Consider the following 24,905-nt stretch of genomic DNA (forward strand, 5'->3'; position numbering starts at 1 on the left):
AAAGAACCCAAAACTAGGCCAGGCGTTCGTAGGACAGGAAGCAGCCCTAAAAACACCTAGCATACCACTGGTGGACAGCAGTGGTTCTTGACCCGGGTCGAGTTAGACTAAAGGAGGAACAAAAACAGGGAAAATACCAAAATGGCAACCAAACCACACGTTCAGCTACCCAAATTCGAGCAAGAGTAACACGATATCCACACATATTTATCGATCATCAAGCCGCTGCTCGATATCGGATTTCAAAAAATTGCTGTAACATTACCACTGCTGGGCAAAGCAGCAGCCAGCATTGCCCCTAAAGTCGTCCCCGACCTATCCTGGGCAAATTTTATGACAATAGTGGCAGAAGCAGTCACGCCCTCTCTTGGGAAAGTCGTAGCATTATCACAATTGGATAACCTAACATACGTTGGGAACCTGGCGATACACTAATCCAGACAAGGCGGCTCATCACCACTGCGTACCTGGACACAAGAGCAGAGACCCGGGAGCAACACACTTTCAATACCCTGATTAGAGTCCTCTCCAGCATAGTCAAAGAGCACTTCACAATTCATGACCCAAAGGGGGACCTAGACTGGGACATCCAGCTGATACGATGGCTGTTAACCTCCCACTCCACCTACCAACAAATAAACACGGTTAGCAAGTTCCCAACCCATAACCCATCACTGCACGGCAACCCCTGATCCTCACCAACTCGCATTAGCCCCATGCCAGTACCTCCCCCACCCAGGGCCTGTCCTCCGAGCAAATGTCTTGGTCAAAGGGAAAGCCAGAACCTGATATCGATCAACTCCTGGGAATTCTCTATATGTAGCCACCGATGCCTGCTCCTCGACATACGGGAGCAGCTCAAGGCTGCCAGGCAAGAAAGAAACATCCCGGGGCGACTCAAGGTATCCTCTCTGGGAGACGAAGACCCTGGAAACGACACCCCACCATGGAAAACACCGACGTAGAGGAACCGGAGCCGAGGGAAGAAAACACGCCCCAACAGCTGGATTTTTAGGACTGACCCTGCACCTCCCCACAGTGGCGTGTTCTGCCTCTCGCAAGTATGGCCCCCCAGTCTATAACAAGATGAGACTGAACAGGATAAAAGCGAGGTTGCTGGTCGACACGGGAGCAGCTAGATTCTCCCTCTACAGCCACTTCTACACCCGTCACAAATCTGCCTTCAGCCTGCTTTTTCCCACTTCTGCTCAACTCACAGACATGGGGGACGGCCCCCTGCCTATCCATGGGGAAACACGGCCCCTACGAATCGACACACACCAGTGCACATCCACCCAACACAAGTTTATTATCATCAGCTCTACCTGCCACAACTGTGATGGATACCTGGGGCTGGATCTCCTGCAGAAATTACGCACCACAATAGACTGCCACAAGCGAGAGCTCCAGTTTAGCAAGAGTCCAGCCCCTGCCGCCCCAACCCCTGAAAGCAGTATGCTAGGTTACAGTTGCCACAAGTAGTATAGTACGTTGAAATAATGAAGTTTGAATTGGATAAGCCGAAACCAGTGAAGTTGGGGAGAGGCAGAGTATTTTGTTACTTGTCACCATTTAATGTAGGAGGCAGGAAAATATGTCTCGCTTTGTTATGTACAGGAAATCCATGTTATAAGCCAAGGACGTGTTCACATAGCTGGTACTGTAAGTCGGGGAAGATGGCACATCAGCTTTATAGATAGTGGAATAAATAACGTACTGTACAGAAACAGGTGATAAAGAGGATTCATTATATGGTAAAAGTCCTCTGATCCAAATGGCAAGGGCCCAAGGGTTTTTCGGACTATTGGGAGGGACCTTTGAAAACATTAAAAATATGTACATGATCATTAAATAAACACTTGAAATGATGTGGGTTATTGTTTTAGACACCGGAAATGCATAGAAGTGTAGCTGAATAGTTGCAGGCTGGTACATTCAAGTTCAAGTGCGAGTCCAAGCCAGATAAACTCTTAGATAAAGCCTAGAAAAATTCTTAAAAAAGTCCAGAAAATTTAGAAAAGATGCCTTAAAATATTTGGAGTAGCTATTGGGATGTTCAGATTATTGATGGTCGGATTGGAGAACTTTTGCAGTACTTGCCTGTACTACTGCCAAAGTGGTTTTTGATTCCACTGGGTTGTGAAGGGCTTAGTGGCAAGTTGGGCCAGAATAAGAGTAGGAAAAGAGGTACCACGGTGAGTATTAAGGCAGTACAGCTGAAGGGTTAGGACCCATAATGTTCCTTAGCACCGGGACCTTGAGATGACTCTCCCTGGGCCTGTGTGAAGGGTGTTATGGGGTGGCATGAGGGACTGCACCTGAGTCAGAATATAGTCAAGTCCCTGTTGCCATTCCGTTTATTTAAAGTTCGGTTGACTAACAGGGTTTGTAAAGTACAGAAAAATTGCTAGTAGGAGGTCCAGTAATGTCTGTATTTGGCCAGTTTCTCTCAGTTTGCAGTACCAGTTATGTGGGGAAAGTTGTAATGGTTTTAGAACACATCCCCTCATAAAACTGAGAACTGCCTGCAGTGTTGTCTGGATGAACGATAGGATGTAACAATTGGGGGATAGGTTTTAGAAAGGTTTGAATGATGAGAAAAGGGTTTGTGGTTGTGGTTGAGTCTCCCATTTTTTTTTTTTTTGTATGTTCCTTTTCTGTTTCTGAATCCCTCCCACCCCGTGTGTTAGTGGGTAGTAGGCTTAGGATGAAGGCGATGATAGATGGAAATGCTGAGACATGGTTTATCGTTATTGGCAATAAGTGCATTGCTTGTAGTTGGAATTACTTAGCAATTTTAAGAACCTAGGAAGTCATGTTAGGCCAGGTTAATGAGAGTAGTTAAAAAGCTGTTTGGGTATGTCAGATGTGTGAAATTGGATTTGATGAGTTAGGATGGTGAAGTTACCGTATTTATAATATGTTAACCTAGTTTAGTCAAGCTACCTCAGTTGATCTTTTCCACACATACAGTAATGAGCCTCTGTTGTTGTGGCCAAATTTACTGGTCAGTGCAATACTGTACCTTTATTTACCAATTGGTCCTGCATATTTAGCTGAGATATTCAGTCATAGATTATTGTAAACTTTAAACTTCAGCTGACGTCAGTAGAGGTCCAAATATGATAAATGCGAATTATCAAGCTTAATATGAATACCCCTGGGGGTAGGGGGGTTTTCAAGAATACTCCCCCAGTATCCCTGCTTGTCGTAAAAGGCGACTAAAAGGGTTGGCGGAGGGTTAGTGCCCCTCCCCGGAAAACAACTAACTAAAAAAACAAACAATAAGCCTCGGACAAGGACTGACCAAACGATGACGACCAAGGACCGGACAAAGGACATTGTAATTGGAACCTGGAATGTAAGGGGAGCGAATGATGAGGTGAAAGAGAGAGAGATTGTCCAGGTGCTTGAGGATGCGAAAGTGGATGTATGTGGAATAACTGAAACAAAATGGAGAGGAGAAAGTGTGAGAGAATGGGAGTATGGATGGGGTATATGTGCAGGAGTAGGTGAGAATGAGAGGGCAAAGGAAGGAGTATGTATAGTTGTGAGTAAAAGATGGAAGAGGAGCATAAGACAGTATGGATCAGTTGGGTCAAGGATTGTGTGGGTAAAGTTGAAAGTTGGAATACAAATGTGGGCGATTGTGTGTGTGTATGCGCCAACGCAAGATCGTGCTAGAAGAGTGAGAGAAGAGTTCTGGACAAATGTAGAAGTGTGCATGGAAAAGTTTGGAAGGAATGAGAGAGTGTTTTTGATTGGTGATATGAATGGTAAAGTTGGGAATGTGAAGGTGGATGGAATAGTTGGTGAGTGGGGTGTGCCTGCTGAGATAGATGAGAATGGGAGTGCGTTAGTGGACATTTGTGCTAGTAGGGGGTTGGTGATAGCCAATACCCTCTTCAGGCATAAAATGATTCACAGGTATACATGGCGAGTGATGAGAAGGGTGGGTGATGAACTGAATGAAAGGAAGGCAATGATTGATTATATGTGTGTGGATGAAAGGATGCGAAGATGTGTAATGGATGCAAGAGTGTATAGAGGTTAGGGGAGTGGACTTTCTGACCACTACTTGGTGATGGCCAGAATTAAAGTACAAGAAAGTTGGAGGAATAGAAGAAGGGAAAGACGAGAGGAAGGAGTAGTTGCAAGGAGAGTGGAAAGGCTACAGGAGGATGAGAAAAAGGCAGAGTATAAGAGAGAAGTGGAGGAACGATTGGGCAAATATGAATTGGAGCAGATGGGAGACGTGGAAGGTGTGTGTAGAATATTTACAGAAGAAATATGTGCAGCATGTGATGTGGTGTGTGGAAGGAAGAGAAGACGGAGGGGGGGTGCAAGGAACAGCGTGGTGGACTGAAGAGGTGAAACAGGCTGTGGCACAAAAGAAGAAAGCATACAATGAATGGATGAGAAATAGGGGCGTGGAAGAGGTTGAGAGGCGGAAGAGAGAGTTATATGTAGAAAGGAAGAGAGAGGTGAAAAGATTAGTAAGAGAGAGTAAGAAGAGAGTGGATGAGGAATTTGGAAGAAATTTGAGTGTAAAGTGGAGGGACTGTAAGAAAATGTTCTGGAAAGAGGTGAAAAGAGTAAGACAGGGTGGAAGTGAAGTTAGCAGGGGAGTGAAAGATAAAAATGGTAGATTACTAGTGGAAAAGGGAGAAAAAGTGAGCAGATGGAGAGAACACTTTAAGGAATTGTTGAACGTAGAGGATGGAAGTAATGCGAGTATAAGTGGCTGGGGAATGGCTGGGAGAAGGAGGGAGGTGAGAAGACAGGAAGATATCAGTAGGATAGAAGCTGTGGAAGCAATGAAGAAAATTAAATCGGGGAAAGCCCCAGGAATTGATGGAGTGTGTGGTGAAATGCTGAAGCATGGGGGAGAGATAGTAGTAGAATGGATGTGGAAGATGTGCAGATTGGCCTGGGAGGAAGGTAGAGTCCAGGAGGATTGGAAGTCAGGTATAATTATTCCCTTGTACAAAGGAAAAGGGAAAAAGAAGTGTGTGGTAACCATAGGGGCATTTGTCTTCTTAGTATAATAGGAAAAGTGTATGGTAGGATACTTATTGACAGAGTTAGAGAAAGAACAGAGAAATTAGTTGGAGAAGAACAGGGAGGCTTTAGGAAGGGAAGAGGTTGTGTAGATCAGATATTCATTCTCAGATCTTTAGTGGAAAAGTTTCTAGAGAAGGGAAAGAAGTTGTATGCGGCATTCATGGATTTGGAGAAAGCATATGACAGGGTGGATAGACAAGGATTGTGGAAAGTGTTAAGAATATATGGAGTAGATGGAAAGTTGTTGAATGCTGTGAAGAGTATGTACGATGGTGCGAAGGCTGTAGTGCGTGTGGATGGTGATCTAAGTGAATTTTTCTCTTTGAAGGTTGGGTTGAAACAGGGATGTGTCATGTCTCCATGGTTGTTCAATCTGTACATGGATGGGGTAATAAAAGAGGTACAAGGTAGGGTAGTGGATGTTGGAGTGGCCATGGTGAGAGAGGATAGTGTTTGGAAACTCCCTGTACTGTTGTTTGCAGATGATACTGTGTTGTTGAGTGAAGACGAAGGAGAGCTGCAAGGCTTGGTGGATGAGTTTGGGAAAGTGTGTAAGAAACGGAATCTAAAGGTGAACATAGGGAAGAGTAAAGTGATGGTCTTTGAGAGAGGTGAAGTCAGTGAATGTACAGCGAGGTTGGATGGTGAGGAATTGGAAAGTGTGAGTACGTTTAAGTACTTGGGTAGTGTGATGAGTAAGGATGGAGGTTTGGAGGGTGAAGTGCTTGAAAGGGTACAGCAGGGAAGAAAGGTTGCTGGTTCCTTGAAAGCAGTGATAAGAAACAGGGAAGTGAGCATGGAAGTGAAAAAGTTACTACATGACAGTATTGTGATACCAACTCTAACGTACGGAAGTGAAGCTTGGACGTTGTTGGAAGGACACAAGTCAAGAGTGAGAGCAGTGGAAATGAGTTATTTAAGAGGAACCTGTGGAGTCACATGGAGAGACAGGCTGACGAATGAGGATATCAAGGAGCGTTGTGGTGTTGATGTGGATGTGATAGGAAGCGTTATGAGGAACACACTGAGGTGGTTTGGCCATGTGGAGAGGATGGAGGGTGAAAGACTGACGAAGAGAGTGTATGTGAGTGAGGTGGAGGGGGAAAGAGGGAGGGGGAGGCCGAGGATGAGATGGAGGGATGGGGTGGAGAGGTATATGAGAGAGGGGGGTGTGAGCTGGGAGCAGGGGAGTGAAATGGCGGGGGACAGGGCGACTTGGAGGCGATTTGTTTGTGGCCACCGCAAACGGGATTGAGGCGTCTGGCAATAGATAGATAGACAGATAGTATCTAGGTTTTCCCTTGTGAATTTATAATGCTAATTCAGTCACTTCCTTATATGTGTAAATTGGATTTCTATAGTTTATAGAATAAACTAGTAGCCTACATGTTTAATAAGATAGTCTTTCAAATTGTTGATGGGGAAGCACAGTTAAGTGTGACTGCCATAAGTTCAAGGGTTAATTTTCTTCCCTAATATTTTATCATCATCATCATCCTGACCTCCTGTCCCACCCTTGGGACAAGAGGTCAGGATGTAGTAACGTCCAGACAGCCCAAGTTTGCCCAGTCCAGTGGGCCACACTTCCATTCACTCATCATTCAAACTCCCGGAATCCTGGCTCTATCTGATACTCTAAAAAACTTTCACCACATTCTGCAGCTTCACATAAATGTATCCGATAGAGTCAGTCTAGGCGCTATAACATTAAAACGAGGTGCCAATCACTGATCATGCAATTCTTTTCACAACACTCATCCAGCCAGCTCGATCTCTTGTCAGTTCTCTAGCCTAACCGACTTCCATACCTGTCTTCCTAACACACTCATTCATCATATCCCTCCACGTTCTCCTTGGCCTACCTTGCCTCCTCCCTCCTTCAGATTTTCTCAGCTATACCTTTTTCATCACTCTATTGTTACCCACTCTCTCCACATGACCATACCTTCTCAGTACCCTCTCTTCGATTCTGGTGTCCACAGACTTCCTCACTCCGCATCTTTCACGAATCACATTACTGTGTATCCTATCCAGTCCCTGTACACCACATACATTCTTCCGAGTCCCATCTCCATTGCTCTTACTCTTGACTTTTCATTTACATGCCACACCATAGTCTTACACCCATATGTTAAAGTTGGCACTAACACTTCTTCAGGTAAGACATCTTAGTTTTCTCTTCTTACCACAGATGGTTTTGCAGAGCCCAATTAACACAATTCATTTTAAGGGACTGATAATATGTGAAGTGTTGTATGCTATATATTCCAAGGAAAGAAATGAATTTTCTTGTCCATTATGCTTCTTCCCATGGAAAGATATCCCCACTGGTAATTTGTCTGGTTGTAGTAAGGCTTAAAAAAATGGGGAGGGGGGGGGTTTCCCCAGCTGAATAATAATAAATGCAGAGATGCACTGGTCATAGGCATAGTCCAGCTGGTTTGGTGTGAGTTCTGTTGGTGCCATCAGTTGTATCTGTTAGGTGTCATTTGCCCAATGTTAACCCCTTCAACCTAGGGACATGGTGCTGGAGAGGGACACCTTCATGTGGTAGCACCGTTATCTTTAGTTGGGCAGCCTTTCTGCCTGGTTATGCAAATATCCGTCCATTCCCTCCCTATCCCCCAGAAGGAGGATGGTGGACTGCAGGATGAGGACAACATCAACCTGCAGGCCATCAGGTTCACGTTTCAGTTCAACCTGGTGCTACAGCTATTACATAGGGATATCATTATTAAAACATAACATTTGCTGCTGCCTGGTGATTTCCTTAAGATAAATAGAACACCTTAGTAATGAAGGGGTTAATGAAGGCTATATTTAACCCCTCTAGTATGGCAGTCAATCTTAAGGTAAAAACAGTCATAGCAATAAAAAAAAATATGAAATACCCATTATATATCAGACTGAAGAGGTTAATCTCTGAGGAGTGGCAACCAAAATGATACTGTGTGGAGAAGGTACAAGTACACTGAAGGAAGCCATAATGCAGTACTTCTAGATAGGTCTTTATTTGCTTATATTTTTCTGATAGTCAGATTGAGTTTTAAATTACTAAATAGATGTATATAACTACTTCACATTAAACTTCACCAAACCCCATGTTGCGTACAGTGTATTTGTTATTTGGAGAATGCCATAATACTTTTATTTATTTATTTTATTTTTTGAGGTACAGTAGTAAAGTGGTAAATTAATAGATCGATGTGTATAACTACCGTACTGCAACCTGTTCTTGACAACACCAATGTTGCATAAATTTGCTATATTTATTCATGTCCTATAGCTTTTCTATGGATTATATATAATTTCAGTTCGGGTACAGGACTGGTAGACAAGTTATCAGTGAAGCATGATATTTTCCACCAAGGCATGTATGTAACTGTCATCACTTCTTTGTCACAACCAGACTTTTAGATTTTGCTGGTTCATTGGTTTTACATTTCCAGATTTTGATTTGACATTTTGGACTAATTTTCACATCACTGAAGAATTTTTAAAGTGATTGTGGCTATTTTTTCTAATTCTCCATTTTTTTTTTTCTTTTCTATAACACTGAATTTTTCAGTCGGAATGGTGTGTACTTTTCGACCCTTTTTCCCCCAAATCTTTAAATATCCAGTACAATATGCCAGTGAGCTTTTATTTTTGTAGCTTACCTCTAGCAGCAGGACTAACAGCTGTACTCAACATACTTATTGTCCTTCCATGTCCGGGAATCTATGCAAGCTCATTTATTTTCCCTGCATGTCTTCTAACCAAAGACCTTGATTGTAGGCAACTAATCAGCATAATTTTAGGTATGTTCTTGGGCGATAATTTCCTGAACTGTTGCTGTTTTCACGTTTGGTTCATAGAATTTAATGGGTAAGGTGGGAATGGTCTGATATACAGTAGGTACGCATAGTAAGGGAATCTCATTAGTGTATTTTTTAACAGTATCCGAATTGAACTCATAATAGGTGAGACGGCAACGAAGAGTGGCTCAAATCCGGGGCTGAGAGCAGGAGGACTGAGAGCAGGAAACCGCAGCAGAACAGCCAACACCACCAGTGATGGAGAGTGGAGACTTGTCGATGAAGGAGATCAGCCGGGTACTGTGTGCCCTAAAAAAATTCAAGGAAGAATTCAAGGAAATCGAACACTGTCAGTTGCGAGTGAAAGAAGTGATGACTTCACTGGACAGAATCTTCCGCTCCTACACAGACAGGCACAACCAGGAGGTTAACAGAAGGAAGCAGACCCTCATCACCTGTTACCTGTGGCCTCAAGAAAGTGAGGAATCACTCCCTTCAACATCAGAAGAGCCATATCCTGAGGAGGATCAAGAGGATGATGCGATGTCTGAGGTGTCAGAAATAGACTTTGAAGGGTTTATGAACGAAGTGAGTTCATTAGCTAGTGAAAGTGTCGAATGTGCTGGTGATGAGAGTGGTGAGGAAGGTGGTGTGGCAGGTGGTGCAGGAGTTGCACACTAGGTGCCTCACCCTGCCTCGGATCCCCTTCTTACCTCCATTAAGCCTGTTGTCCTCTTGGGTTAAGGTGAGCAGTCATGTTCTTGTTGGTCTAGTTAAGTCATATCCTTGTTGATTTAGTAAAGCCATAATCTTGCTGGTTTACTTTATCTTAGGTATTATGTCTTAGATAGTTTCCCTGTATAGTACAATACTTAGGTCTGAAAGGAATCTCAAAGGTTACCGATGAAGGGAGGGGGTGCCACGCATATGTAACTTTTCCCATAAGTTTATTTATTCACAGCATGCGAATTCCTAGTAAGCGACCTCCTCTGCCACCCATAAACTCGAGTACTGTGCGTACCTACTGTATAATACAATTCTTAGTGCAAGTTAGGGAAATCTGGGACAATAAGGCAGAAGAAAAATGTATAGGCTACATATAATCTGTATGGCCTAATATAACTAATCTTGAACACAGGGAAAGTGTTGATTGTCTGGAATTAAAGCTTTTTTGGTGGTTTGTTAAGTTTAGATACTCACACCAGATATAACCCATTTGGGTCTGAATTGGAGGAGTGGGAAATTATTGCCCAGCTTGAGTGTCTGGACTGAGTAGGCTGGCCCCAGAACCTTGACAATACAGGGATGAGTGATGGGTAGGTGGATGGTGAAATTGCTGAAATATTGCATTTGCTTACTGCATAATTTTGTGACTCCTTTTTGTTCTCAGCACATGAGTTTGATTTAGTATATTGATTTATTACAATACGTGATCGAAACAATATGCTCAGTAGCTATGAGACTTTATGTATTGATGCTGGCCATGTGATAAGACTGGTGGTAGGCTTGGTGGTGTTTTTCACTGCTATCCAGGATTAACTCTTGGATTATGTATTTGAGAATCGGTATTTTCACTGAGATGTTCATAATAGTTGCAGCAAATAGCTACTCAAAGACAAAACAGTACAGTACCTTATTGTATGTCTGTAAAAACATTGCAATAATCATAGTCATTATCATTGTCTCACCTCAGTATCCTATGTTCTTGCACCCAATATCCTGTGTTATTGTCAGCTAGGGAGTACGGTCGTCTGGTAGCAACAAGAATATACTAAAACTGGCATCACCTACAATCTATTTCACCCTCAGTCCAGTCTGTTTCATTTGGTCAGTCCAGCCCAATCCAGTGTCAGTCCAACCTGTTACTTCCGGCCGTGTCCAGTCGTTGTCTAAACAGTTTAGCATACATCCCCCAATAAGCAGCCTTTCATAGTCTTCCCAGTCCAAGCTATTAAAACAAAGTCATTTTAATTCCAAACCTAGCCCACCTCAGTCTTTCCCATCTCAGTGTATCCTGTTGCATCCTAAGCCATCCTTTCTCAGCACAACTTTACCTAACCCTTCATAACTCAGCCAGTAGTATCCAATCTTATCCCATCTTGTTGGGTCCTGTCTTATCTAATCCTGCCATGACGTAACCTAACCTGTCCTATCCTTTCCTCTCCAGTCCTAATGCAGCCAAACGTGTCCTGTGTTATCCTGTTCAGACCTATTCTGTCCTATCCTATCATATCCTATCCTTTCCAGTCCTATTCAAATGCAGCTGAACTTATCCTTTAACTTATTCACACCTCTTCTCTCTTTTCCTCCTTTCTTCTCTCCTAATGTAGCTAGTTATATCCTCTTATCATATTCAGACCAATCCCATCATATCCTATCCTGTTTGTCCTATCCTAGCCTAACCCAACCCAGCTTACCCTTGCCAAACCTAAACCAACCCCAGAACTAACTCACCGTCTTTCCCCACCATGACCCGTGTTCATGCCAGGCTCCACATACAACATCCCCGAGTGCATCTGGCTGCTGAACAACCACCCGTTCTCCCCGCCCATGGTGTATGTCAAGCCAACACAGGACGTGTTGATCAAGGCCTCGCGCCATGTTGACCAGAATGGCAAGGTCTTTCTCCCATACCTTCACGAGTGAGTGGTTTTGCTTATTTTTGTGAGTGGAATTTGGTGAGTGGTTTTGCTTATTTTTGTGAGTGGAATTTGGTGAGTGGTTTTGCTTATTTTTGTGAGTGGAAAATGTGAGTGCTTTTCCTTATTTTTGTGAGTGGAATTTGGTGAGTGGTTTTGCCTATTTTTGTAAGTAGAGTTTGGTGAGAGGTTTTGCCTATTTTTGTGAGTGGAATTTGATGAGTGGTTTTACCTGTCTTTATGAGTGGAGTTTGGCGAGTGGTTTTGCCCATCTTTGTGAGTGGAATTTGGTGAGTGGTTTTGTTCATCTTTGTGAGTGGAATTTGGTGAGTGGTTTTACCTGTTTTTGTGAATGGAGTTTGGTGAGTGGTTTTGCCTGTTTTTGTGAGTGGAGTTTGGTGAGTGGATTTGCCTGTCTTTGTGAGTGGAGTTTGGCGAGTGGCCTACATCTCATACATTTGTTAGTTGTAACAGAATGTTGTTGTGATCAGTGGAAATTTTGGGTTGGAATGTTGATTTGATGGATGAAATATTGGTGCAGTGAAGTGGAAAGCTTGTATGATGGATAGACTAGCTGACTTGATGGGGAGAAATATGATGTGGTACGTTGAAACAAGTGCTATGGACAAAAACTGAAGAATATAGTGGAGAAACTGGTGTATTGCAGATGGATAAAGTGGAAGAACTGGTGCAAGTAGAAGGTGGAAGGATGAGGTGAAGGAACTGGTGTAATTATAAACTTAGGTATTGATTCATAATATGGTACCGGTATGGTGGAAGTACTGTATTTGGTCAAAAAAATTATCCCTTGCAGACATATCAAAGAAAATATGGAAATAATCAGTAGGTGAGACCTTAGGGTTCGAGTACTTGAATGAGATGCTTTGGTGGATTGCAGCAAAGAAAGTGATCATCATGAACAAAGTTTTAGTAGTTGTAGCTCCAGGCTCATCTAAACTATGAACCCAATGGACTACAAGCTGCAGGGGATGAGGAAGGGCTAGAGGGACATTTGTATAACCGGGCAGTGAAGCCACCCAGTTACATTGGTGTCACCACATCAAGGCATCCCTCTCCAGCACCAGGTGAACAAGGCCAATTCTTGCAAACATGGAACACTGCCTTTCTAAATATTTGCACTAGACTTTTTTATTTTTTTAATGATACTCCGCTCTTAGGCCATTCATTCAACATTTTCCAGAATTCATCAGACATTCCCCTACTGCCACACAGTACACCACACCCTATCCAACAGACCCACCACGTAAAGCTTTGGAGCATTGCCTTGTTGGAGGGATGCCATAATGAAACCTTTTTGCAACAGTGGTCTTGTTCAGTTTATTACCAGGTGATCAAAATAAGAATGAGGCTGTGGCAATGACTAATTCTCCTTCTGTCAGGTTTTCTCTTGCTCTGTAGACCATACCTGACCCCATCTGTAGGTGGGAATAGAGTCAAAATAAAGTATATCTCTTGATTAAAACAGTGATGAATACAAGACAGTGTAATTGTTGATGTACAGTAAAATACAAAACTCCAAATGCCCTTCTTCTTTCATTTCTGGCTACATAGATCTTGAATGAGGCCTAGTGGACATTGTTACAGAATCACCCAAAGATTGGGTAAGTATATGCACCTCATTTCTCTAAGTTTTATTCAAGCATATGCGAACCCAGAAATGAAAGAGAGGGAGGAGAGGCTAACGGACTTTTGTATTTAACAGTACAGTCTTGAACAATTTATACTTTATGTGTTGAATTCTGAGTTGATGAAGTGATAGTCAGATGTGCTTCATTATTACTTTTATTTAGCAAGGTCTGACCAGGTGGTGATACTGTGAGTGATTGCATAAAGGATGTATGAATAACTGTTTCACTCTCACTTGACACTTCCTGTTACCCATAGGGTGTGATTGTATTTTTTTCCAAGATTATCACATTCACCTTCTTGTATTTATCCAGTCTCAGGTATAGGAGCTCATTGTTCAACTAATTTATTGATACTGTATTGTTGTTGCTATTCTTCCTGTAGTAAAAGTAGGATGAGGAACTGTCAAAAGAGTGATTTCTTCTGAATTACGCCATCACTTATAAACTTTACTCACTTTCTTGTAAACACTGGAAATAAATAAATGCACTACTGGCACGGAAATGAAATACTTAAATTGTATTGTGTCGTGAGTGCTTTATGCAATGAATACTCCGGATAAAAATAACACGCCAGAACAATAAGCTTTTGAGAGTGTTAGAGTGTGTTGCCCCCTGACTGATGGCATCACATGCACCCCAGCCACCCTCACACCACCAGACGGCAAGGTGAGAGTAGCGTGGGAAGGTGGTGTAGCCGGGGAGCAAATGTAGCCGCCACACTGAGGCGGTGTTTGGGAGTATCAAAGGCGTCACTGATTTTACCATATCCTCTTGAATTTGCTAATGTACAGGATGGTCCATAAATAGCCTCGTACTCTACTCTTTTCACCCTAACTTGGCCTAAAATTGCCATCTATCCATCAGGAATGCTGAGTTGTAAAGTTGATTGACACTAGAATGTGGATGTAGTCACAGGGAAGTGCTACAGAAAAGATGCAGTGCCCTAGCATTGTAATTTTCTGCCATGGAAGCATATATAAAAAAAGGTAGAAAAGGGACAAGTCTGGGCCAGGTTGGTGTGAAAAATGTGTAGAAACTCTCCTGATGGTGTATTGTGTGTTGTGTGGATGGCTCAGTCTGTTGGTCTGGGCATGGGTGTGGCTGTGGGAGTCGGAAGTAACCCCTCCATGCTGGGCCGTTTACAGCATTATTGTTCTCTCACTTCAGGAATTTTCCTGAAAATTGCTTGTTTTCAAACCGTAATACGTAGGAAACTGTAGCAGTTATCAGATTAAAGACCATATTACTCTCCAACTCTTCTTCTTGCAATTCAGAGTATCCCCAGGTCTGTAGGTCATCACATCAGTGAGTAATAACGTAATGATGAGGAGTGATTTTTGGTGCGAGAGGTAGGCTTTATTCATGCATTAGCACGCGGCCCTGATTTTGGCTTTGCTCTCAACGCGATTAACTTCTCCATTACCAGGTAAACTAGACACAGTGGTGTCCAAGGCATGCTTTCTGGCATCATCACTGAGTCCTTTCGTAGAATCTGTGGAAAGAGGCTCGGCAGCGGTGGATGTGGCAGAATCCACTTGAGGTGGGAATGGAATTGGAAAAAAAGGTGAAGAAAAAATAGTCTTACACCTGGCAGAGTCACAGAGACGACTGATGTATGGTTGGCTTGGCTGGCGGGAGTCCCCCTCTAGCTTTTGGTGATGAGATCAAATGGCAAGCAATTCAAACTGTGGCGCAAAAACAAGTGCGGTTCCAGCCGACACCTGGCGTCGCCCAGCTGTCAATTTCTTCACAGTTCTGACTGACACCCGGCGGTTAGGGGCTAAATAAATAATGCAGAGTAGACCTTGAAAATGCTAAGCTGTCCTTGCAACACACAAGAAATCACCCAACAGAGTGAGAGAGGAGTGTCATATATGAAGCACTGTGTATTCAGTCGCCTTATTCTTCTTAATCTCCAGATGACTCTGTTCATTTTTTGGAATCCCTTTTGTAGCCAAGGGGTACTGGATAAGAATACATCATCTGACTGAAGAGATCTATAACTCTGTGATGAAGCAAGATAGATGTATAGCTTGGAAACTGTGGACTGACACTGTACTACATACAAGCATCTTCTTATCTGATTTACTACAGTTGGGGCATTGGTTTATTTTACTAAAGCTTACCGCATAAGATTTAGTTCACATGAGAAATACCAGCAGTTATAGGCAACAGACACACCTGCGAATAACGTATAAAAAAATTTGTGAATAATGAAAGACCATCTAAAAGTGTCTCCACAGCTATAATGTATCTTTGCGATTCCCTAAAAACCTTTTTAATACCCCAAAACATTGCCAGACATTAGATGGTAGTTGTTTAAGGTATATTTTCAGATAAATTAACAAGAAATTTTTTAGAATAATTCCATAGACTCCTGAAATTTGTGTATTTTGTGATGATTTGCTTATCTGCAGATAACCAAAAGCAGCATAGCTGTAACTGTGAAAAATGAGGAATGACTGTATTGGGACTGAACTTGCAGTAGAGGTGGCAGTGTAGTCAAATAGTTTTCGTGAGGATTAAGTAGGGTATCCACAATATAAGGGTTTGGTTGTTGACTGGGGGTAGCAGTAGCACTAGTTGTAACCCCAGGCTCATCTGAATCTGAACCTGGTGGACTGCAGGCCAAAGTTGTCCCGCACCTGCAGCCCACCATTCATATTTTGGGGAATAAGAGGGAGCTGAGGGACAATCATATAGCCGGATATGGTGTACACTAGATTATGGTCCTTCCAATTTATCCAGATCGTTTGGGCGTTGTCCCTCACGGGACTTCCCCTACGTGCGACGTTGCCACAGTTTCTACTGGGCCAATTATCGGATTAGAGACAAGGGTTAGCCCTCACTCCCAGCTCTCTCTCTCTCTCTCTCTCTCTCTCTCTCTCTCTGCATATAAAATCAACATTTTATGGAGATTTCTATAAAAAGTCTATACGGTTTTATGAATTATTAGAATTTGAGGGAAAGCCTCCTGACTTTGTCTGTCTGCCTGTCTGTCTGTCTGTCTGTCTGTCTGTCTCTCTCTCTCTCTCTCTCTCTATCTATCTATCTATCTATAGCCCGACGCCCTAATCCCGCAAAGGGTGGCCGCAGACAAAACGCCTCCAAGTCACTCTGTCACCCACCATTTGACTCCCCTCCCCCCAACTCACCCCCCCCTCCCTCATATACCTCTCAACTCCATCCCTCCACCTCATCCTCGGTCTACCCCTCCCTCTCCCTCCCTCCACCTCACCTACATACACCCTCTTAGTCAGTCTTTCATTCTCCATCCTCTCCACATGTCCAAACCACCTCAGTGTATTTCTCCTAATCTTTTCAACCACATCCACATCTACCCCACAACGTTCCTTCACTTCTTCATTCGTCAACCTGTCCCTCCATGTCACTCCACATGCTCCTCTCAAGTAACTCATTTCCACTGCTCTCACTCTTGACTTGTTCCCCTCTTGCAAGGTCCACGCCTCGCTTCCATACGTCAGGGTAGGGATCACAATACCATCATGCAGTGACTTCTTAACTTCCATACTCACCTCCCTATTTCTCATCACTGCTTTCAGTGTGCCAACAACCTTCCTTCCCTGCTGTACCCTTTCACGTACTTCATCCCCCAAAGTTCCATCCTTACTCATCACACTACCCAAGTACTTGAATGCACTCACATTCTCCATATCCTCACCATCCAACCTCACTGCACACTCTGTGACTTCATTCCTCTCAAACACCATAACTTTACTTTTGTTTACATTAACTTTCAGCTTCCTCCTCCTACACACTGTTCCAAATTCATTCACCAAACCTTGCAACTCCCATTCATCTTCACTCAACAATACTGTATCATCAGCAAACAGCAACACCGGAAGCTTCCAAATCTCACCCTCATTCATTAAGGCCACCCCCACATCCACTGCCCTACCTTGTACCTCCTTTACGACCCCATCCATATATATATTAAACAGCCAAGGAGACATTACACACCCCTGTTTCAGTCCCACATTGAGATCAAAGAACTCACTCAGCTCACCATCCACTCGCACCGTAGCCCTAGCTCCCTCGTACATACTCTTCACAGCACTCAACAATTTCCCCTCCACTCCATATATTCTTAATACCTTCCACATACCTTTCCTATCTATTCTGTCATAAGCTTTCTCCAAGTCCATGAAGGCAGCGTACACTTTCCTTCCCTTCTCTAGATACTTCTCCACTAAACATCTTAGAACAAATATCTGATCTACACACCCTTTTCCCTTCCTAAATCCCCCTTGTTCTTCTCCAACTAGCTCCTCTGTCATATGCCTAACCCTATCAATGAGTATTCTACCATATATTTTACCAGTCACACTAAGAAGGCAAATACCCCTATGGTTACCACATACTTCTCTCTCCCCTTTTCCTTTGTACAGAGGAACAATTATACCTGATTTCCAGTCCTCTGGAACCCTTCCCTCTTCCCAAGCCAATCTACACAACTTCCATATCCACTCCACAACAATCTCACCCCCATACCTAAGCATTTCACCACACACTCCATCAATTCCTGGGGCCTTTCCCAGCTTAATCTTCTTCATCGCTTCCACTACTTCCGACCTACTGATCTCTTCCTCCCTCCTCTCATCTCTTCTTCTCCCAGCCATTCCCCAACCACTTATACTCACACTGCTCTCACTCTCTACATTCAACAAATCCTCAAAGTGCTCCTTCCATCTCCTCAATTTCTCTCTCTTCTCCACCAACAATCTATTATTCCTATCTTTCACTCCCCTACTATTTCCCCTTTCACACTGCCTTACTTTCTTTACCTCCTTCCAAAACAATTTCTTACTCTCCCTCCATTTCACACTCAGATTCCTCCCAAACTCTTCATCCACTTTCTTCTTACTCTCCTTCACCAGTCTCTTAACCTCCCTTCTCCTGCTCACATATACTTCTCTCTTCTCTCTCTCATCTTCTCCCCTACCTCTACTCGCCAACCATTCACCATATGCCTTCTTCTTTTGTTCCACAGCTCGTTTCACCTCATCATTCCACCATGCTGTCCCTTGCACACCCTTGCATCTCCTCCTCACTCCACAAACCGCCTCACACGCTGTGCTTATCTCTTCCGTGAATATCTTACATACGTCTTCCACCCCTTCCATCTGCTCTAGCTCATACCTTCCCAATCTTTCTTCCACTATGCTCTTATACTCTGTCCTCTTCTCACTATCTTGCAATTTCTCCACTCTTCTCACAGGAGCTGCTTCCTCCTGTCTTCCCCTTCGCCTCCTCAACCACTTTCTTTGCAGCTCTACCTTGGCCATCACTAAGTGATGGTCCGAGACTCTCTCTCTCTGCATATAAAATCTACAGTTTATGGTGATTTATTTCTATAAAAAGTCTATACGGTTTTATGAATTATTATAGTTTGTTCTGGTAACTTTTGTGTACAGTAATGCAGGCTTGATTGAAGGAAGAGCAAATTCGTCTGACTGTTACTTCACTCACGTTGGTGGCCTTTGCTGTTCGAGCAACAGCTTTTGAGGGATCAATTATAGGTCCCCTGTTTGCCTTCACTTCTAAAAAATACTTATTTACGCTGTAAATAAGTTCTTTTACTCGACTGTGGAGCAGATAAGGGCAAATAGTAGGGGTAGGAGCTTATCTTTTAATGGCGGTCAGAGAAAGTGACCTGCGGATTGACACCTCACCTACCCTCACTGACTCACCTACAAGCGCGACAACGTTGGAAAGCCAAGTGTTGAGGTATTTATAAAAAGTCATTGTTATTAAAGACAATAGGCATTTTCTTACACTATATAACATATTAGAGAATTTTATGTATATATACTGTTAATAAATTTCATTTAGGAGTAGTAAATAGCTGACATGAGACAGAGAGGTGTGTTTTGGTACAGATTCGGCAGAGTCGTTCGTAGGGGAACTCCCATGAGGGACAACGCCCAAACGATCTGGATAAATTGGAAGGACCAAAGTTATTATATTAATCCCATTAGTGTGGTGACATCTTTTTCATTTTATTCTTACATTCAGACGGTTTTACTCAGTGTCTTATTCGACTCTTTATTATTAAAGGAACTATATCTTAACCCTTCCAGTTGCAATTTTCCCCCCCTGTACAAAATAGCCTCATCCAAAAAGCACAAAAATGAAGCATAAATTGTATCATCTGCCAGAAGTGATTGTGAAGAATTTATGGAACAAAGTAGACTGGAAGTGTTGATAATCACCTTTTCTAAACCAGACGATACTGTTGTTACACTGTTTGTCCTTGTAACACCAGTTGTGGAATTACCGTTTTAAATGAGATCATATTGTTCTGAAAAAAAAAAAAAAAAAGTCCTAACAGTCAGGTGGATGAGAGAGTGTTTTGAGTATCATATAAATATGATAAAAACAAATATAATCTAAAACTAATTATTCCATTTCTTATTACAGGATACATGCCCGTGCCAAGAGTAGGGGGTAACCTACCATACCCTACCTCCCATCCTCCACCCACATCCTCAGCCTGCCCCCCCTACCCCACCACAGCCAGTTACCCCTCCTTCAGCACCCCCTACCGTGTGTACCCTCCCACCCACTCCACACCCTTTATCTGTGCCCCGTCCTACAGTTCTGGTGTGAATTATCCCCCCTACCCGATCACCACATCCAACCCCATGACACATGTGGGTGCTGAGCGTCTCTTGTTAAGGCTGAGTGTTTGTTGTTAGATTATATATGACACAGTTGGGTGCTGAATGTCTGTTGTCAGTGCTGAGTGTTTGTTGTTAGATTTTACTTGACACAGGTGGGTGCTGAATGTCTGTTGTCAATGCTGAGTGTTTGTTGTTAGATTATACGTGACACAGGTAGGTGCTGAATGTCTCGTCAGTGATGAGTGTTTGTTGTTAGATTATACGTGACACAGATGGGTGCTGAGCGTCCCTTGTTAGGTTATAGTGTTTGACCCCTTGAATCTGGGTGACATCCTTTTAGTTTATTCTTGTTGCTGCTGAGGAAAGGCCTCTTGTAGTAGTAGCAGCAGTAGTAATAGCAGTAGTAGTAGTAGTAGTAGCAGTAGTAGTAGTAGTAGTAGTAGTAGTAGTCGTAGTAGTAGTAGGTGTAGTACTTGTAGCCCTAGGTTCAGCCGAGACAAACCCGGTGGACTGCAGGCAGAACGTGCCCTCCTTCTGCAGCTCACGATCCTCCATTATGAAGATAGGAAAGTTATTGAAGGTCACTTGTATAACTGAGCAGCTCCATTACCCAGTTACAGCAGTGTCTCAGTGTGAAGGCATCCCTCTTCAGCACCCCTATCATGTTGAATGGATTTATAAAGGTTGCATCTGACCTCCCAAGTCTGGAATGTCTTACTTTAGCTGAAATATGCTCATCAGGCGATATGAAGAAAATAATTAAGAGTAAATTACTGGACTGAAGGGGTTAGTATTTCCAAGTAGGTGATGCAGTTCTTGTGCCACGTATGTTGCTCCTGGTGGGAGGCTCAGCCGTTACCCTTGTTTAGAAGACTTCGTTCAAGTCTTCATTCTTTCCTCTTCCCTCTGCCAATGGGTGATGTTACACTCCCTCTTCTGTCTTTCTTTCTTTCATTCTCTCCTCTTCCTTCTGCCTGTGGGTGACAGTACACAAAGTGACAAGCCAAGTGGTTTCCTGTACACCAGGAAGCCATTTACTATGCTGGGTGGTAACCATATTACCAAATTATGGCACCTGGTGGTTTAGTGAGTAATTAAGTCGCTCCAATCGGATTGAGCCTGTGTAGGTTTGTATGCGAGGGGTGGTTGGAGTTTCTTGCCCACGTAATGCCACTCGGGTGAGAGAGGATGGTCACTCACATCTTAAATGTCAGGACCAATTTGCCTAGCCCCGGGCTCTTACGCTCCTCATGGGGCAACATAGGATTGTGTGATGATGGATGAATGTTAAAGTGTGTAGAATGAATATGGACAGGGTGGTGAAGGGTGTAGAATATTGATAAAGTGGTAAAAAGAGGTGTAGAATATCAGTTGGGAGGTGAAAAAGAGAAATGTGAGTTTGAAGGTGGGAAGATGCATGATAAAGCAAGAAAGTGGATGAATATGATTTTGAGTATTTGAGTTGGTGAACAGGCAGAGAATTGAAGTGGATGAATTAATTATTTATGAAAAGAATATGACATGGGTCAGGAATCTGTATTTTTTTTATTGCCTATGTCTAGACAGATTCCGGTAAAATTGTTCCAGTAGTCCAGTGTGGTGGATTAATTCCAGTGAAATATCTTGTTTTGGCATAAAGGGGGATATGGGATAGGTATCTGAAACTTAGTACTTTACAGAAATAGTATGGTAATAGAATCCCACTCTGGTTCTGACCCAGCAGACCAATTCCAGTCCAGTCCTGCTTCCAACAGATGGGGGGAGGGGGGAGGTTGGTATTGGCAGTCTAGTCAGCCCCACCCCCTCCGTATCAGATTGTTAAAAATTGTTACTCCATAGCCTAAATTTGGTTTGGCAATTCAGTCAGGTTCCAGCATTAACAGATTCTTAAAAATACTTTGCCTGTCTCCAAAATTTCATTGCAGCAATATAATCCACTTCCAGTTGTGTCAGATTGTTATAAATGCCTTTTCTTTCCCCTCAACATTCAGTATTAAGGATATGACAACAACAGAGGAACCATCACAAAGAAACACCTACCCCTTCCATGGTTTGGATAGCTCTACTATTCAGTTCTATATAGTGCCAGTTGTATTTAGCCGAGAGTGAGTTGTGGAACCCTGATAGTAATTTTCTTTCCTACAAGAAATCCATCACAAGGGCTATGACTTTCAACACAGGGACCATCACCGAGGAAGACATAATAGCCTTTTGATGGTGTAGATAACACTGGTACTGAACCTGTATTCAATTCCAACTCTCGTATTGAATTCCATCTAGTGCCAGGATCCAAAGAGTGTTAACAAGCCATTCCCTTTCCTCCAGACGTTGAACATAGAGGGTACAGCTGCCAGCAACACAGGGACCATCACCAAGGAACACATTTGCACATTGCTGTCTTGGCTGTCAGCGACAAAGTGCGGGACAGATTGAGGAAATGCGTAGGCTGAGTTGTCCATCTTGCAGCAGCAGCAGAGAGACTTGACCCAGGGCACGGTAAAACTCGAGGGACTAATCACAAAATTGGAGCATGAGCAGGTTAGTAGAGGATGTGTGGATGGTATTATCTGTTGGATGGAGCCAAAAATTTCAAACATTTGCATCATGAGGTCGTTGCAGATGAAGTTGAACCAGTGTAAGGCAAAATTTGAGGAGCTTGTAGCAGAACTGGAGCATGAGCATTTGCAGTAATTTTGTGAATAGGAATGTGAGCATGGTACTGTAAAAAAAAATCATGGGAACTGATATCAGAGTTTGGGTATGAACAGGTTAATAATTTTGTGTACAGGAACTTGAGCATGGTACCGCAAAACTGAACTCGGGGAGGCTGATATCAAAGTTGGAGTATGATCGGGATGGTAATGAAGGCTCGTGTTTGGGAAGGTGCGAAGAATGTTAAATGTTTAAATGGATAGTGATAAATGTCCACATTAAGGTGGCAACAGACGAACTTGAACCAGGATAAAGCAAAACACGAGGGACTTATCACAGAATTAGAGCAAGAGTACAGTGGTCGATATGTCTTGTTTCATCCTTTATTGCGGCATCAGGAAGGATGCTATGGAGAGAGGGGCGGGGGAGAGGGAGCAAGTTGGAGGGAGGAGAGGCAAGTGGTAAAGGACAGGGTGACTTGGAGGTGATTAGTTTGTGGCCACCCCTTGCAAGATTAAGACTAGGGTTCAGAGAGCAAGAAAAAAAAAAGTGACAGGGAGAAACTAACCAAACATCTGCCTCATTAATTGGGGTACACTCTCATTCAGTTATAATTCAGACCCACGAATCTTGACACTACCCCCAGGTGTAAACATCCACATTTACACACTTCATACCACTTATTAATTAGAGCATAATAAAATGTTTAATGTAATGTGTAGCAGTGATGTGGATGGGATGACGTGAGAGACTAATTATGAAGGAGGAACTGGACTGTTGAGTAAATCCTGTACTATCACTGACAAATATTTCCTCCCAGATGGAACTAGACAAGAATGTGTGCGTGTTGAGAGAGAGAGTGGGAGGAGATGAAGGACCTGGTTGCACGTAACAGTTCAGCCACACGGCCACTGGATGTCGAGGAGACTGTTACTACCACAGTCCCACTTTACAAACGGTAAGTTTGATAGTAGTAGTAGTAGTAGTAGTAGTAGTAACAGTAGTCATTGTTGCCCCAGGTTCATCTGAAATATGAACCCAGTGGACAGTGGCTTAAGGTGATATGTGGTTCACCATCCTCCTTTTGGGGGATAGAGAAGTAGTTGATAGGCATTTGTATAACCAGGCAGTTGAGTGACATGGTTATATCGGTGCCACCACATGAAGGTGTCCCTACCCAGCACCAGTACGGTAAAGATGGATAATTTATTTCGTCAACGTGAATTGGTCTCTAATAAATAAAATTGTTGGGTGATAAGAAGAATAAGATAAAAATGGTTTTAACAGAGTTGAGATTAATATAGATTGGTTAAAAGCCCATCACAGTGAGAAGTCTTCCTTGAGCTAGTCTTATTATTATTATTATTTTTTTTTTGTGTGGCAGTAACATGAATGAATGAAAAATGCATTTAACCAGATAGGATCTAGTCCAACCTAATTTAGCATACAGGTGGACTAAATTAACCCATGGAGTGCAAACCACAACTCCAGCTGTGTTTGCTGAGAGTTCCAGCAACAGCTCAGGCTGTGCCTTGACAGCTGCACCTGAAGTTTTCCCACCGTAACCAAGAAAAGCATGCATTGGTGTCATAGAGCTCTATTTGTTACACTGCCACTCAGCAATGTCTTAGTTTGACCCTTGATGCCATGGAGGTTAGTAACATGTCTTGTTTGTCTGATGACCTCATGTATGATGCCACATCCACTCACTTATGCAGACGTTTGCCAGCAGCTACACACTTTTTTTTTTTTTTTTTACAGTCGTATGCCCTGTTTGTGTATCTATTAGCACAACAACACAAAATTATAAAAAAAATACATTTTTGTCATTTTTTGTATGCTGGTAAGGGTTTTAGAACAGGTAATTGTGCACTTTACAGGCTGGTCTTAACTCACACTACCTTAACCAGTCCTAAAGAAGCCTCCTTTTCTCCCCAGGATACTAAATGCATATGCTTAGGACCAAGCCACCCAGGATGCCATCTACTATGTGGATGAGGCCCTGCGACAGGAGGTGATTGACCTGGACACATACCTTCACTCCGTGCCCTCCCTCTCCCGCAAGCAGTTCCAGCTTTGCGCCACCGTGATGAAGTGCCGCGCTAAGGGCAACATGGCAGGCTGAGGCTTGAGGTGTGGTGGGTGAGGTGCCTGGGAGGAGGGGTGAGGGTAGGTGAGGTGGGGAGGATGTGAGGAGGAAGTTTTGAAGAGTGTTAATGGCTTCAGCCCAATGACTCTCTCCCTCTCACTACGTCCAGATGATGGTATTCCACTTGGGAGAGCGTTATCCACTCAGAAGTGTTTCTGCGGCCTGTCAGTCACTGTTAGGCCCTGCATTAGAATGGAAAGCCATGATGAAAAAGAAAAAAATGTTAAAGGCAAGTAACCAAACTGGATACTGAACTTGATTTTAACGAGTTCACCAGTGATACATTTTGGGCAATGAAAAGAGTCCTCTCT

The 24,905-nt window shown here is 43.1% G+C and overlaps 1 pseudogene; it reads left to right on the forward strand.

Moving 5' to 3' along the window:
- The first annotated feature begins 1,086 nt into the window (after positions 1-1,086).
- On the forward strand, positions 1,087-24,570 carry LOC145402000 (tumor susceptibility gene 101 protein-like; annotated as a pseudogene).
- The last annotated feature ends 335 nt before the right edge of the window (positions 24,571-24,905 follow it).

Source organism: Coenobita brevimanus, chromosome 57 (genome assembly GCF_032717465.1).
Source record: "Coenobita brevimanus isolate Jiangsu-jjx chromosome 57, ASM3271746v2, whole genome shotgun sequence".
Taxonomy (NCBI): domain Eukaryota; kingdom Metazoa; phylum Arthropoda; class Malacostraca; order Decapoda; family Coenobitidae; genus Coenobita; species Coenobita brevimanus.